Source organism: Ambystoma mexicanum, chromosome 1q (genome assembly GCF_040938575.1).
Source record: "Ambystoma mexicanum isolate Mex_15411 chromosome 1q, UKY_AmexF1_1, whole genome shotgun sequence".
Taxonomy (NCBI): Eukaryota; Metazoa; Chordata; class Amphibia; order Caudata; family Ambystomatidae; genus Ambystoma; species Ambystoma mexicanum.
Window position 1 is genome coordinate 984,333,660 of NC_090922.1, and position 27,975 is coordinate 984,361,634.

The following is a 27,975-nucleotide window of genomic DNA, read 5'->3' on the forward strand; positions in this document are numbered from 1 at the left end:
GGCCCAGGGAGAGAGAAATATCAATATCAAGACTTCTGTTGCAGAAGGTGGGTCCTGGTGGGAATGAGGGAGGAGTTTCCTCCGTGGTCAGTTTGGGCGCAGTACTTCTGGTCCAGCAAGACGATATCTGGGTATAGAGAGCCCAGGTATTGACAAGGGGCTGAAGGCTCAGGAACACCCAAAGGCTAGTGGATGTGGCGCGTTTGGGTCCCAAGCCTTTTGCCAGTGGGGAGGGCAATATTTGCCCCCTCCGCCAGGGTAAGCAGTGTTGACTAGGGTGCACATAAATCTCCCTGGGGTGATATTCCCCAGCCCGAGAGTCCACCTGGTATTGGTGTCTGGGTAACCAAAGGGGGAGTGGTTAAGGGGCAGGGGACATGGTGACACTGTGGTGTGCAAAGCACCTTGCCTGGTACATTCAGTGGAGAAAAACAGGGGCACGGCCACAATGGCAGGCAGCCCTGCACAGGGCCCTCACATTCATGTTGGCTGGTAATGCGCATACAGGAAATTGGACCCTTGTGGGTAAGAACAGGGTTAGTAGAGGAAGAGGGGGTTAGGGGTGACAGAACAATAGGGTGCCAGGGAAGAAAGGGGGTACGGATAGGGTGGGGAAGAATTTTCCACAGTTCGTCAGGGGCTTCCGTTGGAAGAGGAGAGTGATCAGTGGGGTCAGAGGAGAGGGCTGGGGGTGCAAGAGCTGTAATATAGAAGCACCTAAGGGGGCAGGGGCAGGTGGAAAAGGGACAGTGGGGCCAGCCCCCAGGACAGAGAAGGGAAGGTCGAAGTTGGCCTGCAGGGGTTAGGGAACTAGATGCCAGAAATTAATTTGCCAGGAAGGTGACCGGGTGAGACAGGACAGCTCCCAGATTTCTGCGCGATGACTGTCAACAATGGTGTGGAGGTTGGGACAAACCCCTTCCGCCTCGAAGGGGATATCCAGGCATGCAGGGGTAGACGCCCCTCTATCATGTAGGAAAACAGCGAGCAACAAGGGGCCATTGGCATGGAGTGAAGACAAGTGGATTGGCCAGTGACAAGGCAAGTTGGAAAGTTGTGGTACTGGGATGAAGGAGACTTGTATGGTTTGGAAGGGTGGAGTGGGGCAGATATGGTGGTTGTGGAGGACACAGGGTTTGTGGGGGTTGCTCCAAGGGATATGGAGGAGGTATAGCCCAGGTGGCGGGCCATGGAGCGTGATGGAGAACCCTAATCCCTCTATCTTGCAAACCGTCCCACTTTATATCCCCAATTAGTATTTATATTTTCCCCATTCCAGGAGATATAGAGTACCCCTTTTACCTAGCACGGGAATGCATGCTTTTGTCATTCCTGCCCATTTGTCAATCCTTGTTAGCCTTTTGTTTTCAAATGACTATGGAGGTACTATTTTACGTGAATCTTAGGAATGAATTTTTCCTAAAAGCAGTATACAATCACACAGCACCCAGGGTAATCCACAGGGAGTTTGGGACAAAAAGCAAGATGGTGGCCTGTAAAGCCCCATGACAAGGTGACTGCAAAAGACACTGTGGCATGAAGCCACACAAATGACCGAAATGTGCAGGTAGAGTCCTATTAGCAGGAACAGAGAAGGCACCAAAAGGTATTTTTTTCATCAAACAGATGGCTTAAGGTACAAGTGGGCAATGAGTTGGGACCAATCAATACTTCTATTATCAGCCTAACATCTGCTTTCCCATTTAGTGGGCAAACATCCAATCACCTGTGTCTCCGGTGTACTGCCAATAAGCTGGTATAAACCATTATAATGCACCGCCACCCCCCCCCCACACACACAAACATTTCTAGATTGTACACATTTGGGGAAAACATTTAAACCTCACCACTTACACAATACACCAGCTGGCACCGTGAAATATTATGCTTTTCATTTTCATAAGGCCAGGAGAAGCGCATTTGAATCCACTGGATTAAACAACTAAACTGACAAAACTGAAGACCAGGTAATGAGATTATTCCAACCTCACTGAGAGAACTGACCCAGACCATGGCCAACATGCTTGAACACTTTTGAGCATCAATCTCCTGAGGACATTGTTTAATCAAGAGAAAGAGTGTCAGGAGTACAAACAGTATAATAAAATGATCAGGGTGACTGAACTCATGTACACTCATAACATGACCCTACATCAAAAACATTTCTCTTGTTTGAAGAATGAACAATTAATTTGTCCAGTTATATTAATGAATAAAATATCATTATCAAAATTGTTCTTCAGAGCAGGACACAGAATCGATAACAAAACAATATCTGTGAGCAGTACATTGATATTTTGTCCAGTTACATTAGCTGGATTCGAGTGTGGATGAACATGTAGAATCCCTTACAGAAACTAGGAATTTCAGTGAAGAAGTAAATATAGTACACAACAGTACACACTTAACAGTGTTGACATTACAAAACTGAGGAAAAAGGAGCCGACACTACTGTGTTTTGGCCATTCATCAGCTGATCCATAAAGTTGGCAAGTGGTTAGCCTTGATCAGGACGCAAAACAAGTTGGATTGGAGGTGTCCTACTGCTCTCTGTCGGAGAATGACAAGAGATGTGTGATTTTAGAGTGTATAAATTAGTTAAAGGATGCATTTAAATGCTAGTTCATTTTTGTAATAGAGCGCCCTACTTCTGACCCGAAGTAGGTTGCTGGTCTTACTGTGTAGTCAATTTGCCACGGCGTGAAAATTGGTCATGGAAGCCTCTGAAATTGAGTGTGGACAAATTCCTGGAGTTTCTTATGTACCCAGATACCTGTGGGTAATGAGAAACTATGTTGCTTGGGATACTATGTTGACCAATACATGTTCTATGTAGATACTGCATGGAGTGCATAAAACCGTCAGCATACTGGTCTTACCATGTAAGGAAGATATCTGTGGTGCAGATCTTAAATTACTATTGATGGACGTTTTTGGATACAGATCCGCAGTGTCAGTTATTCTGCCACTCTGGATCCTAATACTGTAAAGGAAAGTGAAGTATTTGAGGTCCCACTGGGTCTTTCTGCCAGCTCGGCCTGCATAGGTGCCTTAGCGTAAGGCTGCTGCCCTTCTGAAAGTTTAACATTACCCCAAGGTCGATACTGTCTCAGTACAACCAGAAAATATGCCTGTGTGTGCTAATGGGAGTGGGGGGGCCTGATTTACAATTGAGCAAAATGTCCGAGCATGAAAGTGCCCATGTAGAACTCATAACAACCGACAGCCTTGTCTGTATATTAATCGTTGTGCGTGTTGCGCGTAGTTCAATGTGCAGCATATATACAAATGCTACTGACCTCCCCCGGACAATCCGGTGTGCTACACAGATCTGGGGGTCATGCAGGGCTTGTGGTATACCCTAATTGAATTCTGTAGTGTGAACGGTGCCCTATATTCATAGCTAGACGCCCACATCCATATTTCAAAAACTGGTATCTCAGCATTGTATAGTGTGTTCCTAGGCACTGCCCATGTGTGCTGATGCTGTGCCTCGCGAATTTAGTCAATAACGATAGTTTTCTTACCTATGATTATTTTGCGCCTCATGTGAGTCAATCCCCCGAAGCAAAGTTTATAGAATCTGTGCAGTGCTGGCAATGTTTGCATTTATGGCCCGAGCGGCCATTTTGGAGTCAGGGCGTTACTATAGCAACCTAGTTATCGAGGCTACTTAGATCTGTCGTGTCAATATCAGTTACAGAGTATATTTAAAGAGGTTATTTTGGGGCCCGAAAAAAAGATGATAACAAATGGACCTCTCGTACATCCAACTGTGATATTGTGGTCGTAGAAACATGCCGGAATGGTTCCTGCCCTGGTCACGTGTTACTAGTCTATTGTTGCCATGGTCTCAGCACGCTTTCCATTTGGAGGCTCTATCATCATGATTATATTGTCAAATACAGTAGCTTGAAGCATTCTTTACATAGCATGTTATTGAGCCATATACTATCATATGTTTCATGTGCAGTGTATGGTGTAAACAAGTATCATTAATGTGGTGTGCCAATGCATGGTTCAAATTAGGAAAAGTGGTCATGGCACATTTCTACCTGGTTGTCTACCAGTGCATCGGTGTGAATCCATGAGGTGTCTGTCCATACACAAATATTTTAACTTGTCAATCTTGAGACACAAGTAGGGATTTTTGCATAAACACATTTAGATCCCAAATAAAACAAGTCACTTATTACATAAGCGTAACATAACCAGGTGCGGATATGATTGACTGTGTACTACGTCCCACCTTGGGCCAAATGGTGACAAGTCCAATTTCATGTAGAGCAATATTCATTTAACATTTGTAGCCCAACCTCATCCAGCCCATAGGGTTCTAGCTAGAATCACACACATTTTTTCTGTTCATTATGGTGATTGGATCAGATAAAGTATGGGTGAGCCACTATAGTGTGGCGACTGCTTTTTAGATGGGCCAGACATATTTCCACTCGACAGTAACGTTGAGACCACCTTTAATTGTGTCCAGTCGATGAACCCATTTTTGCTCCAGCTTAGTCAGAGCTTTGTCAATGTCTACCCCCTTGTCTCTGTGGGGACATTTTTTGTCGTACAAACCACTTGACATTGTTGTTGGTGTGCCCCATTCTAGTATAGTTTTCTACTAGGGGTTTGTCAGGCACATTGTTCTTGATACAGGACCTGTGCTCAGAAATTCTTTGTTTAATGGCTCTGATGGTTTTGCCAACGTATAGGAGTCCACATGGGCCCTCAATGATGTAACTGACGTGCTTTCTATTGCAGTTTGTGTGTTTTGTCAGGTCCCAATGGATGTTTTTGTGATTGAATGTCTTCCTGGTTTCTGTAAAATCACACGCAACACACTGGCCACATTTGTAGTGGCCTTTCACAGGGGGTAAATCCAGCAGAGTGTTTGGTTCAGTGGGAGAGTCAATGTATGTGTGTACCAAAGTGTCCTTCAAATTCCGATTCTTCTTGAAGGCGAACACTGTTTTTTTGTCCAGGCTACCCTTGTTCTTTATTATGTGCCAGTGTTTGGTCACATCGCTCTTGATCAGGTTACTTAAGGGACTATAGGTGTTTACACACACTAGTCTCTCCAGTGCTATTTTGTCTTGGGTGTCAAACATACGTTTCACCACCTATAGCCCCTATACGCATTCTCGCAGTCCTTCAGATTTATTGAGGTAAAGGCAAAACAAATCTCTATATGGTACATCTCTTTGGCGCCCTACTGTTTAACAGCCAAAAATACATGTTTCAAGTCATTGCCCCGAACCTCCACTTTTACCCCAAATATGAGAATAGAATGGGAATTGTAAACAAAAGAGAAAGGGCACAGCTGCTGCACCAATTGGGTGAGTGTCCCTGCAGGTCCTTCGTGTGCAAATCTCACTGCCTTTTAGTTCAGTTTACTTGTGCAGGTTTTTGTGATTATGCCGCTCTGCTGTGTTTAACTGCGCACTCCCCTCCTCCTCTAGCCTTTTTCCTGTTCCCCTCCCCCCCTCCCTCCCACACTGCCCAAAACACTGATTGGGCACAGTGCCATTTTCCACCGAAGGCCCACATGTCAAAGGGCAGATCCCGAAACACAGCTCCAGTCCATGTTTGCCTGTGTTCACCTGGAAAGCCTACAGAAGTCAACCAGCAGGGACAGATAAGTTAAGTGTGGCCTGGGCGGGGAGTACAGCCATCGCTGTACTCCAATAAAGCCCCACCACTTGTATTCCCTACCACAATCATAGCCCCCTATGTTATCTAGCTAGTAATGAGTTTTCCCTTTACTGCTATGTCTCAAATGTAGGTGTTTCTCCCTTTACCGCTGTGTTTCTATTTCTAGGCATTTCTCCCACTGCTTCTGTGTCTCAAATCTAGGCGTCTCTCCCTTAACTGCTGTGTTTCAAATCTACTTGTTTCTCCCATTAGATGCATATTGCCTACAGTGCCTTCTTAATCCTAGGTGCTTTCCCGGGGCTTGATGCATTACATTCTAGATGGCATTTTACCCAGCTGTGTATTGGTAATCTAGGTGCATTTTGCCTGCTGTGTTATCTTGAATCCAGGTGCATTCACATTGCTGTGTCATCTTCAATCTGAGTGCATTTGCATTACTGTGCTATCTTAAATCACTGCGTTATCGCACAGTGGTTACAGGCAGATATCCTTGACAGCGTGCTTATTAGACTGCTTTGGTTAGAGTTTGTAGAACACGGGAGATATGTAGTCAGACTACAAAAGTAACCTGTCTATTGCAAAAAACGGGGTGTGGTAGAGGGGCACTACAGTGTCAATTGTTGTTCCCGTATTTAAATGTAAACTAAATCACGAGTTTCAATATTCAATACTATTTCTGATGCGGAAGGGTATAATCTCCTGACTTGAGGAGACTCAATACAATTCCACCAACCTGGTTGATTCTTCTATCGTATTGAGATGTTTCCGTTTGAAAATTGTATAGAGGTTGTATCATTGTTCACGATGTTACAACAAGAATGTGATTAAGCATGCCATGGCCGAGAGATTGAGACAATGATTACAACAGGTACAGAGTGTTGTAAATGACTTAAAACACCTGCTAGAATGTGAGCCTACTTGAATTGAGTTTCACATCATACTTGATTTACTGGCATGGTGGATTCTTCTCCCAGGGGACAGTCTTGGCATTTGAGTAGCTTATTTGATAGGCGCATTCAAAATCAACCATTTAGTCCAAACATGACAGGTTCGGCTAGCCCTGCAGGGGTGGAGTTAAGCTGTAGGATGGGCGCTGCCCCGTTGGTGCACAGCTATGTGCGAGAGGGACTGCAGCGCTCCCGTAACTTAGTCTGCATGAGAGCGGGGCACCAGGCCATTACTTGCGGCTGTGATGCCCCACCCCCCGCGTGAGTGAAACAAAGAATTAGGAGGTTCCCAGTAGCGTTTAGTAACATTGGGGAGAAGCGGGAAAGTCCCACACCAAGATGGCCATGGAATGCATGCCTCTGCACATGCGTTAGGTTGCCCTTGCGACGGTTACTGTACACATAGGAGCGAGGCGGCAGGCCGTTACCACGGTCAGCCGCCTCGCATCCGAGAGAAGCCACGCCCATCAATGTAGGAGTCGTATGTATTGACCTCTTATTTATCTCTGTGAGCAATAGACTTTGTAGTCTAATATGTGTGAGAGGACCGGCCGCGACCGCGCAGCCCAGGGATATGATTTACGATCCGCGGGAGACATGCTGCTATTCTACACACGAGATTTTCTTGCTGCGCGGGTGACTGTTTGGTCTCTGCCTAGGGCTGTATGTACTAGCCACATCTTAGTATATTTGGAGATTACAAAGTTAAAGTAATGTGCGTGTACTTGATGCTGCATGACTTTCTGACATGGTCTCCCCATGTTTTTTCTTCCTTAGAACCCTAAAGAGACAATTGGGAGTAATCCAACGGCTAGCTGAAGCCCTCACAGGCGAAGAACACGCTGCGTGAGTATAACGCTTATGTAATAATTTCATAATGCATGTGAGTATGAGTGATTTACCCAAAAGGACAAGAGTATGTGGGATAATGTACTGTTATTTGTTTAATTTGTCACACAGGCTGGATTTATTTGGAGGCCACACCGTGTACATTTCAGTTTAGTGCCAAGATTGATTTCAGTTCAACTATACCTTGGGAAAGGAAAGTTGCAATGACAATTTGTAAAAAGGTTAATTAAAATGTACTAAAGGAATAAGCCTTCATCTGTCATGTGTTATAGGTATACAGATGAAAGCGATTATGTTACCTCACTAAATTGAAATGATCACACAAGCCCTGATGATGGATGGTTAATCCGAAAAGCATCTGCAATTGTTTACATTGTTTAAATGGTTTGTTTATGGAGAATGATGTTGTAAGAACATAATCTTTTTATTCTGAGCTACACAATAGGAAATTGGTTGCTAATTGACCCTGGTTTTGTGATGAATCCCAAGAACTCAAGTTAGTGCGAATACAACAGGTGTTAAGTTAGAGGTTGTTGGGTGAGGATCCACCTGAACAACAATACATTTTAGTTGATTACTTACAAACCTTGTTTGGCCAAAAGTTTTCTTTATTTTTTAAGCTTTTTTCCTTCTATGAATACATATGTCTGCTAAACATTGAATGTGGATTTATAAAAATAGAAACTAAAGAATGAGAACCACATAAGAGGATGGTTGTCCTCCAAGAGTGCAATTGGTTTACCTGTTGGCGACAACAGGTTGGTGGAATTGGAACCTGTCTATTGCAGTCAGAATCCCATGAGCCTAGTTTCTATGGTAGCTGGTCTGTCCCTCCAACAAGATGCTCTATGACACCCAGTCTGGTAAACTAGTAAGGTAGGCTGTCCATAGTGCACAGGAAGTCTACAAGGGTAGTTGGCTTTTTCTCCCCCACAGAAGATCGGATGACACAGCAACATCGAAGATCAACTCCATCTGAGCTTAAAGGTCGTGTAAACGCACCACTTTGGCGGACATCAGCCGCAGGCATGACTATCCACTCTAGAATGTAGTTACGGCTATGTCAAATTCTGTCTAGCTAGTCAAAACTGTTTTGCACTGAAACACTAGACTCGCCTCAATACCTCTGCCATTAGAAGACAGGGTACGACAAAATTCAGTCTAGCTGCACACACATCGAATCTCCTGCACTAGCTCTATGTCGTGCCCTCCCGCAGCACCCGCCCACGTGCCTAACCTCTTGGGTTGCTTGCTGGAGCCTAGCCAGCCCTATAAAATCCTAATCTTAGCCAAATGCACACAAGCATCCTACACGTCCTCTTTGAACTTTCCCATAACTGTACTTAGGCCCCTGAGGGGGTTGCAACCACAACACGCTAAGAGGCCATACAAATGGGGAAATTGTGCTATATAAGTGACGACTGCAATAGAATAAAAAATAGTAGCATCACATTTGGTGGCCCTAGAAACTCAAATCTTAAGAAACCCCTATATTAGCTATAGCTACGAAGATTTGTGGTAAATTGCTTGAAATGCAGGCTCGGCCCAAATCCTGGTTTCAAAAAAAGTGGGTGATCCTGGACACATAATTTAATCTCATTGTAGTTTTGTGACAAAAAAAAAATATATCAGCTTTCCTGGTTTACTAAACTATAGAGTTTTAATATATTAATAATAGTAACCATCCATATAATGTGCACCACAAATGTATTTCTCTCTTGGCTTAAATATGGATCGAAATTAGTAAAAACTGGCGGATTCCATAATAATTCATGTAAACGCCTCACACCGTGTACGTACATGGCAGGAGGCATTATCGCTGCATGTGGAGGACTGCTAACACACAAGTGTTAGAGGAATCGTCCTCTCTATGCAATTAGCATAGGGGAAGAAAAGACCCCCTCACCAAAGAGAGCATGATTTTTCCCCAAAACCTGAAAAACAACTCATTAGGACGATCAGGTTTGAATCCAAGTGATACAACTATATCTGCTAATTGTTTCATTGATGCAGCCACCCTGCAGCTCAGGTTTCAAAGGCGATTGGGAGTTTGTGGGCGGACTTTCTCTTGAGAACCCTCAATCACCCATAGATCATAGCAATTAATTTGAGCATTAGGTGTCTATCTGATTCTCCTTTCTCTTAAAGCCTGCCAACATTTGTAAACCACAATACAGGCGCCAAAACCGGGCAAAATCAGTCCATCATTGTTAGACGTTTTTGGCACATGGTTGTAGTAGGCTTACTAAATCAACGTTCAAGTGAACGACTTAAGGCACCATTATACCAAGCTTTTGGTTGGAAGCACCGACTCTAGTCACGCTCTGAAAAATGGGACTTAAAAATAAGGTGAAAACATGATTGGAGGAGAGAGCGAGCAGCAAGAGAGACAAATAGAGCAAAACACACACACGCGTAGAAAGTGAGACAAGTAAAGAAATAAGCAATTGGTTGGTGTTGCAGGGGTGGGCGGCAGAGCATCATTAGTAGGGTTAGTGAGACTCTGCAGTGCCCTAGCATGAGAAAAATGTTTGGTCCTTATCGGCACGGAGATTGGGGGAGTACCTGCTCTTCTGTTTTCACATTTAACGCACTGGGAGGGAGGGGCCTTCTGTCCGTGGCTAATTACCTAGGTGCTTCCACGAGCACTGGCATCCTTCTATGGCTGGTGTCCTGCAGGCAGGATTTTATGCCAAGTAGGGATTTCTGACATTACACCGGCAAATGGACAACAGAGCCTCAACCGGACCCCGCACCTTGAAGTTGAACAGCCTAACTTGCGTTCCACAGCCCATCGCCCAGATGACTGGGACAGCACTTGTATGGCGGGCCGCACAAATCCATACAGCGAAAGGATCACCAGGACCCAAATGTAACTGTCTATTGAGGCGGTTGGAGGTATTACGCCTCCAAGAAGGAGGGGCAAAAACACTGATATATAAGAAGGGTCTTGTCATGGAGGATAGTGCCTCATTAAGTGTTAGGGAGAATTCTCTGTTAAGGCTAATTTCCCAAACCTAGTGAGTCCCCCAGCAGCTTTGCTGGATTTTTGGAGTTTATTTTTTTCTCCTGCTAAGAGTGAGACTCTTTTTCTCCCACTCTTAGACATGATTTGAGATATCCTTTGACTTTGTGATGTGTTTTATGGGCTATGGGGTCTTTTACTCCATAGGGTTTCATGTGGTTTTTGGTAAGTGTGTTACACAGCACCCTCAGTGCAGTAACACAGGGGTGTCATAGTGACCCCCAAACATAGACTCCATACCCTGGGACTGACTACTGTCTCCCAGGGCATGTAAAGTCACCATTGACTTTACTAGTCTTAAATTGGGAACAGAACCAGTACAAACCATCATATTGTGGAAGTACTGGTAGGCCTAATTAGATTGCCCCTGGGTCTGTTTTTCGAGGGGGCACTGTGCAGTCCCCCCTCATCGAGTTTCTGGCTGGGGCAGTGGTTACCACGCAAAATATTCCTTAAGAATATTTACTATGGGATTTTCCCATTCATTTTAAACATACCATTTTTTGGTGCAATGTTAAAGATACCGCTGGGTTATTTATTTAATATTTATTCCCCGGTTGGGTCTTTTCGTCAGGACTCGGTTTCAAAATGGCGTTTGTGTTCGCCTCTGTAACTCCAACCCAAGTCGAGCCCTTTGTTCCACTTTTTGGCGGGCTTCTCCACAAAAGCCTCCAAAAGTGGTGCCACTCTGTCTTCTGGGTCTACAGGATGTGTGGGAGGGGGGTTTAGGCACCCTGGACTGAGTTGCCTCAGCAACTCAAGTCGCACTCTTGTGTGATTGGCTCAGTGGTGAGCCACCCAGCTCACCACTTAGCATGTTTGAGTGACAGCTAGGACTGATGAATGGGGGTTTTCTGCATAAAAGCAGGGCTTTGGGGACTGGGACTTCAGACGTCGCCACAGGACCAAAGAATCCAAAAAGGGAGACGCTGAGCCGACCTGCAACGACGACACCACCGGTGGAGCCCTGCTGAACCGACTCACCACTTCTTCCAACGACAGAGGAGATCTTCATCCCGAAGAGTCTTCTTCCTTTGACTGGTGGGGATAACCAGTTTGCCTGCCTTTTCACCTTCCCGGATCATCTCGTGGCCGCCTTGCCTGTGCCAAGCACCCTGTCAACCGGGATACCACATTTTACCACTACCGCGAATAAAAGGGTAGTACCTTTTAACCCGAGAATTCTGCGACTGGTTTCTTCCCTGGCAGTGCAACGACCTTCAGCTTTCCTCCGCGTCGAGATCTTCTCTTCCTCTGGACGATGCTGTGACTTGCACCCGCTGCCAGGGACAACTGCCCCCGCTGGAGGATTCTCTCCACTTTCAAGGTACTGTGTCCACCTGGCCTCCCTCGCAACGGTCTGTGTGGGGTGTCTCTTAAATCCTCAATTTACCACTTGGATTGGCCCTAGGCTGGCTAACTGAACTTTTCTGAGCTGAGCTAATTCCTTTTAACTCCCTGCAAGACTTTTCAAGCCTTTTAAACTGTGTGATCTTGGGCGCATTGGTGTTCTACTCTCTCCAAGAGGGAGCCTGGCCTCTGAACTTTTTGCTCACAAGTAGACTTTGACTTTCCTGCCTTGCTGGGTGCTTGTAAAGTATTGTGTTGTGTGCTTTTTCTAATTTCTGCCTTTTCTCTCCCTTTTTCTTAAACTTATTGGAGTGCCATCTTTAGTTAAGCGCTCACCTCTGTCTGGAAATAAGTGGTGTTAACTAAGACTTGTCTAATAAGGAATAAGGGATGTATATATATTAATAGTGACTGTGTTTTTGAACTTGCTTACAATAATAGTGCTGGAGTGTTTCCAAGTGTGTCTTTTTAATAAATAATTATATACTTTGATACCAAAGCTCTGGTCAGTGTTTGCTTGTGCTACTGTATTTTGGTACTTATCTTGTATACTCTATATACTGTCTAACTCTTCTTGAGAGAAGTCTGGCTGCTCAGCCACCGCTACCAGGTAAAATCTGGGTGGTACAGACTGCTACCAATTGGGTTTACTGCCAACACCTGTAGTCTTAAGCCTTTTGCAGTGGCCCCTAAGGGAACTGCACAGGTTTCTGCCTAACATTAAGTTATTACTGGGGCATGGAAGGAGTGGAGGTGATAAAGTCAGGGACGTCATTTTGGGGTCGGCAGGGGTAGCAACTGCGACACCTGAGGTCTCCCCCTAAAAAAAGAAAATAATACATAAATATTTTTATTATTGAAACTCCTGGGCTGTGGCCAGCACCATGTGCTTTTTTGTTTCTGGAGTGGTTGGGTTTCTTGTTCAGGCCTCTTAAAAAAAAATAAAAAAAAGACAAAAAAATAAAAAAAACACAGGGTTTCCAAAAGGGTAACACTGAGCAGTGACCCTAAATAAGAAAGAATAGGAATAACAAATAATTTGTCTTTCTGGAATTCTATACAGTAATTGCTACACTCATAAAAGGTTTATTTCATGCACACTTCAGGGAGTCTAAACACCTCAAATTCACAATGTAGACAAAAACTTCCAAAAAGCATTTAGAGTAGATAGGCATCCATTTCGGACTATGTATTTTGCTTTTCGCAAGTTGCAATTTTAGCATGTTTTTTCTGCCATTGTCTCTGTTACGCTCATCACAAGACATCCCATATCGGTGACCTCAGTCACTTGACAAAATCATTGTGCCTAAAAGCTTGTGTACATCGCAGAAATGTTTGAGCATAGCACATAAAATGGCCCTTGATTTCATAATGTGTTTATCTTTCCTATCTCCATGGCATGCCGTTCAGGGTGTTTGTTGGCATGTATGAGGTAACGAGTGCCAAGAGTAGGGGATACCATGTGAGTGTGCTGCTCTTCCTGCACTATTCTAAATTCTTTAATACATAGTTATGAACCCTCCCAATGGTATGTATGTGCCAACCTCTGAAGCCTGTAAAGTAGATCCACGCAAGTTTGACATGGGGCTAACTTTGCACCAGAACTGCAGAAGAACTGGCCTGCTGTTAAATCTCAATTACCAGTTTAATGGTATCCACCACAGAGTGTAATTTGCTTTCTGACTTTTTGAACATTCAGACATGCAATTGCTCATTTTACTATAGCGGGTGTGATAGCTATAGCCGCTAAGATAGCTCAGTGGGTTGAGTGCTCGTTGCTGCAATGTGTGTGTGATTTGCAGGTTGCAGGTCCAAATCCCGGCAAGGCCAACTCAGCCTTTCATCCTTCTGAAGTTGATAAATGAGTACCAACACAGGTTGGGTGATATTGTATGCATATTTGTTCTATATAAACTAAAGCGGTTATAAGCGCCAAATAATAACACATCATTATCATTTGGCCTTGGACGTCTGTTTGCATTCACAGTAATTTTGTATTATGGGCCTATACACACTGATATTAACGATACATATGGTGATCTATTCTTGTATGCAATGTATATCACATTACAGTGATATTGTAACCATATTTTTCATATTATGTGATGCCACTTCCAGTTTTGTCAAGGGGTGAAAGATTGTGCTCCATCGTTTCCCCTGATGTCACTTCGGGGTGGGGTCAAATGACATCACTTCATGTGAGGTCACTTCCACAACACCTGGCATTTTGGTGAAATGACGTCCCTGCATAAAGTATTGGGAAAAGGGTGGTACAACACACCAAAAATACAAACCTGAAACGGGTCCTGGGTTTATAATGGGGGAAATCCAGCACATTTCAGAGTGAGTAGTGAAAAACAGCTGGTTCTAGCATCTACTGACTGTAATGGAGCATGTTGTCATGTCTGGGTACTTTTAAGGTAAACACATTTTAAAAAAGGGACAGGTTGTCACTCCCAACTTAGGTTATGACTGTACATTCCTAATGTTTGCATGGGCGAGTGTCACGAACAATAATTATGAAAAGTCACAATTGCACTGCTTGCCCATGAGCTGACATGCAAGTCGTAAATAAAACATGAAAATGAAGTTTGTTTTTCACAGCCGATGTAGTAAAAGGCGCACGTCTAAACGAGGCAGAGGCTGATTTCGGTAAACAGAATATGACGCTGCAAACAAGATACAACTTTTTAAAAAACGGACAATTGACTGAAAACAGTCGTTAGTAAGAGAATTGACAAGGGGAACTACAACCGGAAAAGGATCATAAACGTATTCATCTTGCTTCCAAAAGTTGTTTTGTTGATCAAAACAAGACTCGACACCACAAAAAATAATACAGTTTCTGAAAACGTAAATTAAACCTGCTCGTCATTCAGACTTAATCAGTTAAAAGACTCCTTACCTTGAACCCTGCTGCTCGGCTCTGCTTGCTCTCGCCGCCAATGAGAAAGTGAAACAGAAAGCATTCGAGAAGAGGAAGGGCGGGCCGCCAGTAAAAAGGAACCCGTAGGCAGCGAAACGTGAATCTTGTCGAGATTTTGGAATTTCCGGATCTGTGTCATTCTGAGAGTTCCCCGTGACAGACGGCCCACAGAAGCGAACAGGCGTGTCCTGGCAGGACTGAGAGGAGGAGGTATGCCTTGTACACAAATGCTGTAGCGTATATGCGCTATCTTGAAACATGTATTTGTTACGTCATGCACACATGCATAGCTCTCAACTCACACGCTTTTGGCGGGTGTCACCCGCCTTGTAAACAGCTGACTCACCCGCCAAGACTCCTGCACGGCCATTAATTTCAATGGGCCTCTCACCCGCCAAAAATAAAATCGGGTGTTTTCACCTGCCATTGCGACATAAATGGTTGAGAGCTATGCACATGTAATTATTTGATATTTCGAGTTGTCTAAGAACATACATGCCAACATTCTGTGACCAAAAATCTGTAGGAATCTTAAAGTTTCAAAAATAGTCCAGCGAGGAGGTAATGATAGGAATAGGGCGCATCAGCAGCCCATTGTCATTGAATGAGCCCGCCGCCGCGGGTGCATCCAATGACAATGAGGCGCCTCCCATGCCTTCTGCCACCACGCCAGCTCGGGGGAGCCCTTGAAAGACTCCCCCGAGTTGGCGTGGTGGGGGCTAATGGCGCCTTTTGTGAAAGGCACCCGCGGCGGAGGGGCGCCCTTAGCCCACCGCCGTGTGCGCCTTTTACATCAAAAGCCTGCATGCTGCGCCTTCTCCCACTACGCTAGCTCGGGGAAGCTCTTGAAAGACTCCCCCGAGCTGGCGTGGTGGGGTGCTAATAGCGCCTTTTGTCAAAGGCAGCGGAAGGGTGCATTTAGCCCACCGCCGTGGGTGCCTTTGACATCAAAAGCCTGCATGCCGCGCCTTCTCCCGCTATGCCAGCTCGGGGGAGCCCTTGAAAGACTCCCCCGAGCTGGCGTTGTGGGGAGCTAATGGCGCCTTTTGTCAAAGGGACCTGCGGTGGAGGGGTGCATTTAGCCCACTGCCGTGGGTGCCTTTGACATCAAAAGCCTGCATGCTGTGCCTTCTCCTGCTACGCCAGCTCGGGGGAGCCCTTGAAACACTCCCCGAGCTGGCGTGGGCAAAAAAAAAAGTAAAAAAATCGGTATTTGGTGCCAATACATCGGTAGGCGGTAGGACTGCTTAAAAAGCAGTATACTACCGCCTAAATCGGTAGGGTTGGCAAGTATGTAAGGAGGTGTGAAAATCTTTCGATCCTGTATGTTCTCTTTGTACACTGTGTCTGCTGGGGAAGAGGTGTACTGCGGTTAGGTGATGTGGATGTAGAAGTAGAGCAGGGCGACTAAGAAAACCTCAGATAACTGGGTCATTTTTAGTTTGGGCTATTAGGTGGTGCTGAAAGCACTATCTTAAAAGCCTAAACTATTGTCATTAACATAAGAGCTTCAAATATGGGCTTTGAATGAGGGTCTGTAGTGCTTTGCGAATGAAGATGATATTTGAGGAGGGATACACAGTTGTAAGGCCCCCCTCCACATTCCCTGCCCCTAGGCAATGTAATCCATATGGCTAACCCCACCCATTCCTGCCCATCTTGGAACTCTTATTTTGTGTGAGCTCTTCCAGTGGAGGACTGTCTCTAAGGAAGCTCTCTGGAAACAAGCCAAAACTAGTGGCCATCTTTGAATGGTAAATATACATATACATGAGTGCGCTGTATAAATTAGATTTTATTATGTGTACCAGAGGAAGGCAATTTCAGCATTTAATACATATTATATTAACTATCATATTGTAAACGTCAAAAAACTTAATTGAAACCATGTAAGAATAATGCAGTCACAACACAATAAACGTAATTCATATTTACGTAGGATTGGCAACAAACTTTAATTCTGCTGGTGCTGCATGGTGGTGTTCATTCATTCTGCCCGCGCTTGCCCATCTGGGAACACTGATACCGCATGGCGTGCTGTTCTCACCCGTAGGATGCCACGCTCATTAGCCCACAATGCGCTGCATGTAGCCAGCAAAGACTGCCTTATCTGTTATATCCTACGGGCCGAGTATCTTGAAAAGCACGGTGATGCATCAGTGAATATCAGAATTTAGTAGCAAAGAGAAAAAAGTAAGCGGTTTTGTGTGCGGTTGGGGCGGGAGAGAGACGCCCTGCTCAGAGCAAATTTCCCCGTTTTAGGGGTCATGTACAATTCTGTGCTTCTTTTGAAGCCATTGTTTATCACAGGCAGCGCGCACTCTGCAGTAATTGCGCGACGGTCCGTGTTTGGTGAGCGGGTCTGCTTCACAACGGAAGCCACAAGTACTATATATATATATATATATATATATATATATATATATATATAATCGCGTTTGAACTGAGCAGCTCGGGCCTCACTATTTTCAATAATTCATACACTTTGTACACATAACATAACAATACAGGCATTCATGCAGCTGCCTGATTCGCAGATCAAAGCTCCCAAATGGCCAGCTCTAAGCACGCTCACTGCTAAATAATTCATTATTTTCACAGGCTTGAAAAAAGCTCAGCAGGTTTTGGCAAGCAGGCACTCTTTTCTGTGTGGCATGCTAAACTACACATTTAAAAGAGGAGCAGTGCACAAAACAACAAAGGGAACACAACCATTTAAATATGTGTATTTACGGTTATTCTGACTGCAGATTCAAAAGCATGCCCCAAAACATAGTACCTTCCCTAGAAGGCGAGAGAGAAAGGGCCGTAACGCTGGCCTGCTTTTTTTTCGGATAGGTGGTAATTAGCAAATGGCCACAGTATTACTTCTGCTCTACAGCACTGAAGCAGATTCTATGGTTTGCTATTCGAAATCAACAGCCAACAGATGTACAAGTTATGAGCCCAAATAGTAAACCTGTATGTACTGTGGACACTTACACAGTACCTGTTGGAGCCTGAAAAATGAGACTCCCTAGCTTAATATTTAATAACATTAAAGCAAGCAAAAAACATTATTTGGAAGGACTTACTGAGGTCAAACCTGCAAAGCAGTTTCTTCCGGTATAGTGCTAATTCCGATTTTCAACAGATACGCTACAGAAAGTCATAATTATATTAAAGACACATAGGCAAAGGATTATGCTGTACTCTCAACTTTACTTCTCGAGCAGCATCATTAAAAAATATAACAATAACCTTAACAAAGCGAATGAACTACAATCTCCATGAATTTTGAGTCCTTTGTAGTCCTGTTGGACTCAGTGTTATTGGTCCCTCCAAACATGTGACCTTTTTTATCCAATCGTCCATATCCATCCCTCTAAAGACAGTCTACCATTTTAACACCTCCTCTTTCTTTCGCTGGTCCTTCCAACTCTAGCGCCCCAACCGGTAAACGCTGATTGAACTATTCTTCTCCATGATAATCATGATCCCGTCGGCTTGTTATCTAGCATGGAACCTGCAACAGAAACCATATCTCAGACATTTGGTCTAATCAGGTGGGTAATCTTAACACAATGAAATACATTTGCAAAAACAGTTTGCATCTTGAAATTACATGATGTCATCACATTAACCATTCTTGAATTCAGTTACTCGGGTGGGATAATCTTTCGCTTATGTGTCTTTAATAGAATTATGACTTTCTGTAACGCATGTATTGAAAATCTAAATTCAATGTCAAGACACGGAGGCTCGTAATATGCTTGTTGAAAGCTTACTTACCACCAACGTTGCCACTCTTTCTACTGGCTTGAAATAAAATGTTTTGAATATTGATTTGTTCGACCAGTCTGATGCCTTCATAATGTCTTCAAGTCTGGCCCCCACATAAAAGGTGTAAGGGAGGAAGGGTCTTTTTGCACCCCCTGTACACTCCGCATGAAAGGAGTTTCTTGCTCATCCAATTGCGGGGAGACGTCCCCCTTGTCTTTCCCCTGATGACAGTGGAAGGAAGCCATTGGACAATACACTTAGACTCCATTTTGTGCCACCTTAGACTCCATCTTTTTACTAGGCCACACAATGATCTCTATGAAGTCTTCTCTCCCCTCGTCCAGAGCCGCACACAGCCTGCTCTGACACCCCCACAACCTCCTCCCCTGTCTGTGTCACAACAGCCCTGTTCTCACGGAAGCCCAGGCGCAAATTGTTGCAAACAGATACTGTATTCCTGCTCCTCCTCTGAGCTCATTGCCCTGTGTGTGACCAGGGCGAATCTTGAGTTGTGTATTCATCCGTCTCCACAAACAATGCTCCTGTTCTTTCAACCCCCACCTTCAGAAATGATTGCTTGCACAACCCTTTGCCCCTCTACTCTCCTTTCATGTAGATGTTTGAGACCCTTCCCCAGGGGCCACCCTAGAATGCCCCCCATATTCCTAATCCTGAGTTACCATATATTCTTCATGGATTAGCACCCATCAATCCATCCATTTGAACCATGAGACACAAGGGAGAATGAATCGCAGATCAAAACCCCACAAAGGGACACCCAGGTTGAGAAGGGGTTGGGACCACCACACCCTTGCTCCCACACTGACCCAGGTTAAGAATGTGTATATGTTTGCCCACCATTTGTAGGCGACCCCTCATCCTGGTATAAGTTTTACATCCCACATTACTCTTTGCATGCCAATAATTGTTGTGTAGTTTAGATTAGCTAGAACAGTTACAAATTGTGGTCCCAACCTGACCTTCACCCCGCAGAGATGAGCCCAGCTGACCCATGTGCCAGCAGACCGCCCCAGCCACAGCAACCAATTGGAGTCTGGCACTGTATATCGCAACATGCTGAGCCATAGGGGCCCACCAATGAACGATGTTACTTCTTCAATGTATGGCATGACGTTTTTTCCCTTTATATTGTATTGTTATGTATTATCTGGCGGAGCACTATCAGAGCAGCAGAGTCCCCTGCGTGCATCATTTTACCTCATATAAAACTTTATTCAACTTGCAATCTTTCTCCTGGTCCCATTCTCTACTGGGGTGTGTCTATTTATTCTGAGTTTGGGATTTGTATTTGGGGAATGAGCACCTTCACTTGGTGATCCCGAATATGTGATTGCTCCGGGAAGACCCCCATACTGCGGACGAGATCCGGGGCACTCCATCAAGACCACTGCCACCTACGGCTGACCAGTATTAAAATGCGTACGCCCCTGAGCAGGTTCCGCGGTCCCGGCTTTGCGAATACCCAACTGCTCACCGGAGCCGGGCACGGTTTGATTGGGGACAGCACCCGATTGTGGATAGACCGTGAACAGAGGGTCTCGGATCACCATGGACATGTGAGTATTGATTGCGAGAAGAATTAAAGAAGGGAAGATTAACGTGAGAAGGTTCGGATTAAACAGTAGGGGGAACGGCCTCTGGGTTGGATTTAGTATGAGTGGGATTGAGTGATTGTTGACTAAGGTGTTTTTCTTCTTCATATGGCCATTAGGTTTTTTATATAAGGTGATGAGATAAGAGGAGATACGGGAACCTAGCTCCGAAAGAGGGTGGAAGGTGGCACCGCATAGTACTGTCTCGACCATTGCAGGACTATAAGTAAGGAAAAATGAATATGTAGGAATCTTATATATTGAGTAGACTCGGGAAATAGTAGTAATTCTTTCTTTTTTAAACACTTTTTAGAGGTTGGCCCACAAGGGCCAGGGTGAAGTGAATGTGAAGGGTGAATGAAGGGGAAAATGCTGCATTTTTGAAAGCGGGTAGAAAATATAAAAGGGTATCACAAATGTTTTCAGTTTGTTGGGTCTGTCTGTTAGGTGGTTTATGTTTCTATGGTTTTTGTTCTTCCTATGAAATGGTCAAAGTGAAATAAGGTGTAAGCAAAATGTTTTGAAATGCAATGTTGAAAAATGTATGCCAGTAGATATAAGGTTATTGGAGTATGGACAGCGGTAAACGGACACGTACACACACACACCCTCCCACGCGCATGCATCCAGACAGTGGGAAGAAATAATGCGAGCAGATACACCATTCCTGCACATCTGCCAACACCTCCCCTTACACACTAAGAAAATAAAAAAGTATCATGACCAGTGGCTGACTGAGATTAAGGGGGAAGGATTATCTCAAATATGGCCAGAAGGAGGGTCCTTTGATAAGAGGGTGTTGGATCTTCTTGCAACACACTTAATGGCCAAATATAAAGGGAAGCAGCTCCAAAATAGAAGGGAAGTACTGGATATCTGGAGGATATTCGAAGAAACGCCTCCTTAAAGTAATAAGGAAAAGGAGTTACTATCTGTAGTGGCCAAAACCCAGGAGGGAAGAGGGGGAGAAAAGGAAGGAGAGGAACCAAAAAACTGTACCCATTACTGACGAAACCTGCATAAGGATATTGTGACCCAATGTATTTGCCCCGACCAAGTGCACCGAACACACTGGCAGTAGCCCCCCCCGCCCCTTATGACCCCAAAGGTTTGTATGGTCCAACGAGTGCACCTCCAGTGCATCTAGGGCACAACAACCGAGATTTAGAATTACAAATGACCACTACACAAGCATAATTATCCCGACTAAGAACGTTGTGTGATAGTACTCAACTTCTGCCAGGGGGCGGACAGACACCACTGCCACCTCCCTTGAAAAACTGCTCCAGCATAGCAGAGGATGAGTGGAAGTCCGGGGACTTCCACATCCGTATCGATAGTGCACCGGATAAGGTAATACGAGTAGAACAGGAAGACGAGAAGGTGAGTACGGGACAAGGTAGTGTAACATCTGACAGGGAGGAAGAATGTTGGAGCGACCTTGATGAGTATGAGGAAGGGGCAGTTGCAGGGGGCCTGCCACTGCCATGGCAGATGCAACAGAGAGAAGGGGATGGAGAGGAAGGGTGGCAAGGAAAGCTGAGGAACAGGTTGGGGAGAATGGTGCTGGCTAAGAGAAAAGGAACAAAGGTAAGTAAAGGCAGGGAGAGAACAAACCTACAGATGCCTCTTATTCGTAAAGGTGCGGGAAGGCCTCATTATGTGCCTTGGGCGTTGATGGATAAAGCCAATTTGTTGAAGACACTGCCCCTGCTCTGCAGGGGTGCGAGTAAATGGATATATGCCTTTCAGAAAAACACTGTAGGGGTTCCGTTAGCGATAGGGGATGTCAAGAGCTTACTAGTGTCTGCAGTGGGTGATCAAGCAAACGGGGTGTGGGTGAAAGCGGGATTCCTGGGATTGACAATAGACTGCGACCACCATGATGGGGTATCATTTAACAACGTGAGAGCACCAATGTGGGATGCACTGCGGAGAACCTTCCCTGACATTCCCTACTTATACTCGGTGATGCAATGCACAATGGGGGACGAGGAAGATGCCGTGCAGTACATTCTTCAGGAACAGGATATGTGGAGGGCGGAGGAGGTGCAGAAGGCCCTAGATAAAATTGCTCGGATAGACACCAAGGGTTGTCCAGAAATACAAAGCATCATAGTACATCATTGTAGAAGGATCAAAGAAAGGGAGAAAGAAATAGCACAGAAGATATTGGCAGACGTTGTGAAACTTGTGCAAAGTAAGTTGGTGAAGGTCGCAGCGGTAACAGCTGCCCTACACCCAGAAAGACAGGGAGGAGGGGCCAATAGCACTGCAAGCCAGAATGGCAGCAACCTGTGCAGCAAACGGGGAAGAACAATGGGACGTAGAGGAGCAATATGGAGGGCCTCCGTGGCAAGGAAGACCTGAAAGAGAAAGAGGTGGGTACTGGGTAGAGATAGGGGGCTACGGGGGACAAGGACCCAGAGGAAGGGGACAAGGAGCATGTTGATCATGTGGGAGGCGGGGCCATTTTGCGAGGGAATGTCGCAGTCGTCCCATGGCTTATTACCAAAACACACAAAGATTCAATAATGAACAGCAATATGGACATCCACACCCAGGAAGCCTACCCCTAGGGGGTTACAGACAGGAAGAACAACCTGACACCCGGTTTGCACAAGGGCCCAGGGCACCACAACAAGGGATACAACAGCGATTAACACGCCAAAGTCAGATGGGGAACACACACCAATCCTTTCGCCAGCACCGCCAATGGGAGCACCTGCACACGCAGACTAGGACAGCCCACAGAGGACACTTGGTGTCCAGTCCTATCAACTACCCTACGTCCAGACGAGAAAGCACTGTTGGGGGCAGAGATAGGAGGCAGACAGTTCATCTTCATGCTGGGCTCAGGGGTGGAAAAATTGTGCCTAACGGAGGGCCGATTTCCGCTGTCGGGCAAGAATTTGGAAATGCAGGGATTCTCTGGGGCATTGGTCACAGTTCCGTTTACTAAAGATTTGGATGAAAAGGTGGGGGGGGAAACTGTCCGTGTACCCCTACCGTACCATGAAGACTTGCCGGTAAACTTGCTGGTGAGGGACCGCCTTATGATATGATACGTTATTTATAACGTGCTTAATACCCAGAGGTTTTTAAGCGCGGACCTGGGGATGGAACCTGTGTTGCTCTGTGTCGTCTTCCTTTCAAGGCGAGCACATTGCCACTGAGCTATCCTCCTTAGCAAGCTCAATATGACTATTTCCTTCACTGGGGCAATGCGGTTGATTAACACAATAGCAAATTAAATTGCCGTCCGAGGAGTGCCCAAAACTGCAGATATGTTTGTATATGGGAAACAGCTTCTGGCAAGAGTGGTGCCGGAAATAACACGAAAAGAATGGAGAGTACCCTTTGGCTTTGTTTTCTGATCTACAGCGGCTCCCGAAATTGTAGTGGGTACCATCCTCTCCCTAGATCTGCAGGGAGTAGAAGTATCAGCTGAACGTATGTTGTGGCAATAGGTCTGGAAACACACAGATGCAAGTGGAGGACAGTGTTGTGCATAGATTCAAACATAGCGCTGCGCGATCTGACAGATGAGGAGCTATTCACAGACAATGACAATGAGGGGGAAATAATAATGGAAATATGCATGCCCTATGACATAATGGTACAAAACAGAAGAGTAACGAACGCCTCATGGGTATTGTCAGTGCACCACCATCATTTTTCAATGAGGACATGCAGCAAGTGCCAGCAAAATTGTGGACAACCAACCCCCACGATTTAGGGCTACTGCAAGAGGTAACCCCAGCTAAGATTAATAAGCCTGGTGCGGTGCTACCCCGGGTAAAGCAGTATCCCCTGTCAAGGGAAGCAGAGGAGGGGATCAAAGAAACTATACATGCATTACTACAGCAGGGTATCATTGTGCCCTCAAATTCCCCTTGCAATATTGAGATGTATCCGATTAAGAAAGTGAAAGGAGGGGCTTGGAGGATGATACAGGATTTACGCCCACTTAATAATGTCATACAGAAGGCGTTTCCCCTTGTCCCAAATCCCGCATCCATTTTGTGTAGCATTCCAAAAACAGCCACCTGCTTCACAGTGGTAAACTTGAAGAATGCTTTTTTCTCTGTGCCACTCGACCCAAGCTCACAATACCTGACTGCATTTACCCTAGGAGGGAAAAGATATGAACATTTCAGATTACCACAGGGTTACTGCATTTTCAATAGGATATTGCACAAAGATCTTGGCAATATTCACATGAAGAGCACAGTGATTCAATATGTAGACGACATTTTGGTTTCTGGTGACAGTGAATAACAGTGCAGCGCAGACTCTATAACATTATTGAATTTGCTGGCACACAAGGGGTACAAGGTGGACAGAGGAAAACTGCAGTACTGTTTACCAGAAGTACTGTATCTGGCACAACTAATATCCAAAGATGGCAAAAGAATAATCCTATAGAGGGCGACAATGGTACGCGCTGCAGTAAGGCCCCACACAGTGGACATGCAAACATTTCTCGGCATATATAATTATTGCTGAGCATGGATACTCGACTACGCAGCATACACAAGGCTCCTACTACAAGCACTAAAATAAGCCCAAAAGGAAAACGCACGTATCACGTGGACACAAGACATGTACACAGCCTTCACAACACTAAAAGAACTGATTTCTACAGCCCCCGTTCTAGCAACCCCAGATTATGAACGGGAGTTCTATCTGTTTTCACACTTCAATGGGACACTCATTACAGCTGTATTGACACAAAAGACATCCCTGGGTCATAAGCCATTGGCCTTTTATAGTGGCACTCTTGACTCTGTGATGAAGGGGTACTTTGCATGCGAACAAGCTCTCGCAGCAGCCGCCTTTGCAAGTGAAAAAGCACCACAATAGTAATGGGTTGCTCAGTGACACTGTTCGTAGAAAATTCCTAGTTTGCAATTCTTGAACGATCAAAATCTACAGTCCCCATGCAAAGAGCAACTGCTTACGAGATAATACTCTCAAGCTCAAACATTCACATAGTATGTTGCAAAACTGTAAATCCAGCCGCCTTCCTGACTGAGCCATACACAGTGGAAGTCATGCAAAATCATGATTGTGCCACATACGAGAGGGAAGAAGGTGACATTCCCAAAGCAAACGAGAACGCCCTAGAGGAAGGTGAGGTGTATTTTGTGGATGGGTTGGCATCCATTTGTCCAGATACAGGAGAAATGCATGTGGGTGCAGCGGTAGTACACTTGGAGGAAGGAGAGTATGAGATCATCGTGCAAAAAAGATTACCTATGCATTATTCAGCACAAGCAGCTAAACTCGTAGCACTAATTGAAGCATTGCATGCAGAAAAAGGATGTTGAGTAACAATATATTCAGATTCGGCATCCGTAACCAAAACAGTTCATTTTGGATTGTCCAGGTGGAGGAGGAGAGGGTTCAGCAGGGCAGATGGGTCCCCAGTACAACATGCAGAGGTCTTAAATGAACTGATAGGAGCCCTAGCAGAACCATCAGTCCTGGCTTTGGTGAAAGGCCAAGCCCATACCAATAACAGTGACGTAATCTCACTAGGCAACGCGGAAGCAGAAGCTGCTGCAAAGCAGGCAGCATACTTCCAAAAGCCCCAAACAACCGAATATTTGCTAAAAGGGAGCGCGCAAGAGGAAAAAGAACTTGGATATAATTCACTGTCGTCACACAGATAATTGATCTACAGAAAAGTCCCCAATTAAGGAACAGGAAATGTGGTCCACGAGGGGTTGTACACAGTCACCTAATGATCTCCTTTGGCATCAAGGAAATACAGGAAAGGTGTAATGTCCGTAGAACTATTACAGCTCGCGTTCCAGCAACTACATTTTCCAGCACATACCACAAAACAACACATAGCTGCAGACATCCAGGAGTACTGGTTTGTCCCAAACCTCCAGGAGCACCTCACAAAAATGACAGTTGAGTGCCTAACTTGTCAAACATACAGCTCTGGAATGACACTAATGACATTGTGAGGGACACTGCCCCGCGCCATAGGACTTTTCCGTGAGCTACACATTGACTACGCAGACATGGGAGAAAGGTGCAATAGAGCAAGATACCTGATAGTGGTGGTCTGCCCCTTTTCACGCTGGGTGAAAGCAGGACATTGTGCACACCCAGATGCGAAATGCGTGGCAACATCTCTAGTGAGGGAAGTATTCCCGCGTTGGGACATTTGTAACATCATACGCTCCGACAATGGAACGCATTTTGTCAATTATCTTTTTAAAGAAGTAACGTCCCTACTAGGCATAAAACACAAATGTTCCATTTACCACCTGCAAGTGAACAGGGTGGTCGAGAAGACAAATGTCCTCCTTAAAAGCATACTGTCAAAACTGTGCCACCCTCTCAAAAAGAACTGGGTATACTGTCTGCCCTTAGCACTATTCCAACTGAGAACACAACCAAGCAAGGACCACCATTTGTCCCGAGTAAGAAGAGTATCAGATGCTCACCAAACAGTCTCAATACTGGGGGAAGAGTTTAGGGAATACCTGGCACAGCCCACACAAGCAGTAAGGAACATAGCTAAGCAGGTGGCCCCACCCTTCACTAGGGAAAGCAAAACTGACACTTAAACACTGCAGCAACAGACAGCCCCATGACACAGTTAATGCCTGGGGAGTTGGTGTATGCGCAGAGCTTTGTAAGGAGGTGGAATTCTCCAAGATTCCATAGCCCTTATGAGGTTATATACTGCACACCCTCTGCAGTAAAGGTTAAGGGCCTGAAATATTGGATCCACCTCTCTGATTTCAGAAAAGCGCGTGGCAGCACAGTGCCCAAAGGGGACAGCCAAATGAGCATGAAGTGGCTGTACCATGATGAGGTCAAGTGAGGTAAAATGGAATATTTGAATGTGACAGCAAGATGTAGAAATGTAAATATAGACACAGCAAATTGTTTAATGAATATATGTAATTGAATAATGATTGTCTATATCTCTCTCTCATCTTTTCCCTCTACCTCAATATGAAGTAATATGTTTTCTTTTACATAACTGCAAGTGCACTTAACCCATTGTATTCCACTCTGTAGGTACAAACATTGCGGAGACGAGGGCCCTCAATGACAACGCCACAAATAGAATTAGCAGTAGGGGCAATATTAGCGCTATTAGAGCGTATTCCTATGACTGTGGCCTCCCTGTTTCAGTAACTTAGTCAATGGCTGTGTGATTTCCACATAGTCTTCAACTGATTTCCTGTTGTAACTTGTCATCCCTAACATGCTGTTCAAACCCTTCAGATTTGTGGGATCCTTCAACTTTTGAATGGCTTCTACCTTTTTCTTCTGTGGGTTCAATCCCTGGTCCATGACTTCATGTCCCAAGAAATGTACCCTTTTTCTGCACTACTGCGCCTCCTGCAATGATACCTTTTCCCCATCCTTTTGCAAATGTCTTATTTCACTGAAATGGCTTTTTATGTCCTTATTATTGATCAGGATATCATCCACATAAACCGCAGTTCCTCTCTTGGTTGCATCCGGAAGTGCCTTAATCAGAAAAATTCCAAACCCACTCCCAATAATGCCCTTCTAGCTGGCACCTCCGTCAAAAACATTCACAGGCTGCAAACCACACAAAACAATGCCCTCAGAGCCGCCATGAGCATCCCTAGAAGAGACCATATATCCCACGTGACGCACGGTGGCTCCAGGTCAAAGACCGTATTACTCTGAAAATCCTCACCATCACTCACAGGTCCATCAACAAAACTGCTCCAGCATACCTATCTGAAGCAATATCAAGGACCACATCCACTCGCCCCACCAGAGCTCAGTACAACAACAAGCTACACATACCACGCATAAAGAGAGCCACAGCGGGAGGTC

General features: G+C 45.1%; 1 protein-coding gene across 2 annotated transcripts in view; it reads right to left on the reverse strand.

Annotated features, from left to right (window-relative positions):
- The window catches only part of LOC138539815 (interferon-induced protein 44-like), a 237,741-nt gene extending 222,774 nt beyond the window's left edge, over positions 1 to 14,967 (reverse strand). Inside the window, exon 1 of one of the 2 annotated variants that reach the window (XM_069641637.1) lies at positions 14,732 to 14,967. The gene's annotated coding sequence lies outside the window, so the exon portion shown is untranslated. The remainder of the gene's footprint in view (positions 1 to 14,731) is intronic. The other variant, XM_069641636.1, reaches the window with a different exon arrangement.
- Positions 14,968 to 27,975: the final 13,008 nt, after the last annotated feature.